Source organism: Salmo salar, chromosome 23, assembly GCF_965601325.2.
Source record: "Salmo salar chromosome 23, fSalSal1, whole genome shotgun sequence".
In the NCBI taxonomy this organism is placed as follows: Eukaryota; Metazoa; Chordata; class Actinopteri; order Salmoniformes; family Salmonidae; genus Salmo; species Salmo salar.
Genome location: NC_138313.1, coordinates 11,903,226 through 11,907,141, shown reverse-complemented (window position 1 = coordinate 11,907,141; position 3,916 = coordinate 11,903,226). Strand labels below are relative to the sequence as shown.

The following is a 3,916-nucleotide window of genomic DNA, read 5'->3' as shown; positions in this document are numbered from 1 at the left end:
CATTTTCTGATAGAGATTTATTGAAACAATTGGCATGTGTCGGTGTTATGATACTGATGATTTTTCACCACAGATAGTTTGTTTACGTTTCTACCGTTGTGGCTAGATGGAGTAGCTAGGCCTACAACAGCTCTCCGCAGTGGTCGCGTCAGGGAACACAGTTGTTGACAACTGTAGCATTGGAGGTAAGCCTAACCTTTTTCCTTACCTTAACCTCATTCTTGTAACCTCCTACGTTAATTCACCTAACCTGCTGCATTAGTTCTCCTAACCTGCCACGTTAATTATCCTAAACTGTTATGTGAACAAACCATCTGTGGAGACAAATCATCAGTATCACCACACCGGCAGCCAATCATGTCACCCCTGACACTCACTTGGAGCCATTAATTGTTGTTGTTTATGTATGTAGTTAGTGGGCTAAGCTGTAGCATTAGCAATGTCTTTCAAATGGAGACAACTCACAAATGCAAAAATTCTGGAATTCTGAGAATGACTCTGAGAATGACTGTGAGGAATCAGATTCTGACAGTGACAGTGATGAGCTTCCCCCCAACCATGTGGCCATTGAGAACCCTGAATCTGAGGTCCCCTTGCCCACCAACGAAGTCCCAGGTCCCTCTGAAGATGCTGGTGGGGATGTAGGCAGACCTATAGTGGGTGAGGTGCAGTAGGTCTGCGGTAGCCGGAAGTCCTCACCCCTCCTGGCTCTGCTCTTCGCTTTGATGAGTCTCAGTCTGGAGTCCAAAACCCCTTTTTTTGTAATTGAACATACACTTTGCATATAAATCAATTCAGTCCCATTATGCAATTTTATTGGCAATATTTTACCCACCTCCCCACTCCCTTATCCTCCCTACTCCCTCTCCAAACAGTATATTTCTAGCATACAAAAGCTGTCCTCAATCTTCAGCACTGAATATGTCCAGTTATGATGTTGGCAACTTATGTTCAATACTGTGTGTGTGTGTGGTTTCTGAAAGTACAGAATAAAGAGGAATTATTAGTAATTAGAATACAACATTAGGATATAGCAATAAAACCATATTACAAGTAACATAATAACTGAAGAGCTCCACAAGGGCTCCACAAGATGGCAGGGCAGAGCTATACAGGCCAAATGCAGGCCAATGCAATGGTCATGTAAGGCCAGGGCAGCTTCCGGATACAACACAAGCTAATACTTCTTTGACGCCATTAGTGTTAGCATTGTTTCACAGAACTAATAGATGAATGCAACTGCATTATCAAAATTGAATATAACACCATAAAGGTTATGAAATCAGTATCTTGCTTGTCCACGGTTACAAAGGAATATACACAGAATACATTATGCTCCATACATAAATACAGTGTGCTACAGTAGAAATGACATAACATGATATACAGAAACTGTATTATGATAAGGCAATAAGGTACTTACTTTGATATGAATACACACAGTAATTATTACTAAGGAAAACAACAATGAATGCAATGTGGGCGCCAGCTAGAAAATGCACCAGGGGGAAAGAGTTCGGGCAGGTTCTGTTCTGACTGGAGATGCACAAATGTCTGCATATTTGATCTGAGGAAACACTGGTGGAGTACTTGGGCAATTGGGCTCTCATCAAAGAGATAAGTTTGTCCGGCTCATCTAGATAATCCTTGTCTTACATTAGCATCACAGGTGGTTGCTGGCACCTTAATTGGGGAGAAAGGGGCTGGTGGTAATGGCTAGAGCGGAATTAGCGGAATGGTATCAAATACATAAAACACATGGTTTCCATTCCATGCACTGTCCCAGCCATTATTATGAGCTGTCATCCCCTCAGCAGCCTCCACTGATTAGCATAGCATGCCTCAAATCTAAGTTGTCCGCCACAGTGAAATGGGCTACTTCTATGTGAATTAATGAGGATGCGGAACACACCTATTTTCAAACTGTAAAATTGACCAGTTGAAACATAGCCTATGGAAAATTAGCAGGCAGCTTGCCTTGGTTTGAGGGCAGCAAGGGTTAACTGTCTTGTTGCTTAGCAATCACATTTTGGAACGGTGAGCGAATTCGGACATTACGCACATAAGAAAACTCACTCTGGGGGACTGTTAGAGATATTTTGGAACTCACCTTTTGAAAAGGATAATGATCTGCTTTGCCCCTGTGATATTAACTGCACTTCTCACCCAGTTCACCCTCTCAACTGTCCACTCTCCTATTCATGGTACTGGCATTGAAATGCGGTCATTATCATTGTTCCCATAAATCACTACTGCTAGTGCAAGGAATACGGTTATCAGTACACAGATGGATGCTGTTATGACACTTTTCTTAACATAACTCCTACTCTCAAGTCTCCTTTTCTCCAGCTCTTCTGCTAGTAGTGCCTCCTCCAGCTTACCCCTTAGTCAGCCGGATCTCATTTCACATGAGAAATATGGACCCACCGAGGAGAGGTTGTAGTTTTCACTGCTGTATGCGTGGTGAGTAGTACTGTGTGGGGCCCGGACCAGCATTGTCCGAACACCGGCTTGGTGGACCTTGATGTACACTCAGTCCCCCAGACTCAGGCTGTGCTTGTGGTTATCTCCTGGGGTCCGTTCCTCGTGTGTTAATTTTACCTGTGAATACACTGCAAGGCATGGGTCATTTTCTAACAGTATGACCACATTGATTCACCCATTGTGGAATTACCTCCCTTAGGAGAGTCTGAAAACCAGTCCACAATTACCTGTGCGTGTGTCTTACCCCTACTTTGAGGAAGTGGCCATATAAAGTCCATCTGCAATGATGTAAAGGATCCGTCTGGTGGTGGTAGCTGTTTGGTGGGAGTTTGCTGAGAATCCCAGCTTTAGTATTTACACGATTTACATGCAGTTTGGTCGCATCTTCTGTTTTAGATTGTGGCTCCGCTTTAGCCGCCTCATCTGCTCGGAAATTCCCTACTGCTATCTTATCAGTACGACCGGTGTGAGCTTCACATTTTACCACAGCTAGTCTACTGGGTAATAGACACACTTCTAGAAATGCCTCTACTTCGTGTCCAGATTTAATTGGTGTTCCTGTCGCAGTTAACGTGCCCCTTTGTGACCACAGAGTCCCAAAACCATGAACCACTCCTAACGAATAGAGAGAGTCTCTATATATTGTAGCATCCTCCCCTGCTGGCAAACGACAGCACAACTCACTGGGCTGAAATTGATGCGGCAATGGGCCAGCTTTAAATGCTTCCACATCATCACACACAGCATATCCAATCACTCGCTTTCCTCCTGTCGTCATGTGACTAGAGCCGTCTGTGTTTAATAGCCTACTTTACCCGATTCTAGTTCTATTTCCTACAGATCGGGTGAGGCTTTGGAGTGATTTAGTCTGGATCACACTCATGAGCTTCTCCCTCATTGGGCAAGGGCAATAATGACACAGGATTCAGAGCACCAACTTTATGGAATTACAGAATTTCACGAACTGCTCTCCCAAGGCAACAGCCTCAGGAAGCATTTCAAAGGGAGAGATAGGGACACCCCATCCTCTCCTGGTAGAGAATATACACATTTTGTTAGTTTTTACTATGCTAAATGTTAATCAGTCCTAAAAATTCTAAATCTTTATATCTTACTTCCCATTTATTTTCCCATTTCCTTTCTTTCTCACTTCCGTTGTTACTTTCACTAGTCTACATATCTGTTTCCCTCAACTCCAACTCATCCACTCTTCCCAACAGGAAAGCCCTCTCAATCACCATCACCCAGTACATTTCTCTTCCCTCTACAATCTCTACTATACTCTACCTCTCTTACCCTCTAACAATACTTTACCAGGTGAGCAAAAAGGTTTTAACTACAGACAAAACCACACATGATAACTTCTGTTAACAGGGAAGCCACTGCCCCCCGTTTACTTTCTCCTTATTGGAAGGTATCGTTTGTATTTGAA

General features: G+C 43.3%; 1 long non-coding RNA gene across 1 annotated transcript; it reads right to left on the bottom strand.

Annotated features, from left to right (window-relative positions):
- Positions 1-3,162, bottom strand: LOC106584000 (uncharacterized). The gene is made up of 3 exons (XR_001323669.3): positions 2,712-3,162; positions 2,382-2,612; positions 1-976 (listed from the first exon to the last, which is right to left on the bottom strand). It is a non-coding gene; the product is annotated as an uncharacterized LOC106584000 (long non-coding RNA).
- Between the last annotated feature and the right edge of the window lie 754 nt (positions 3,163-3,916).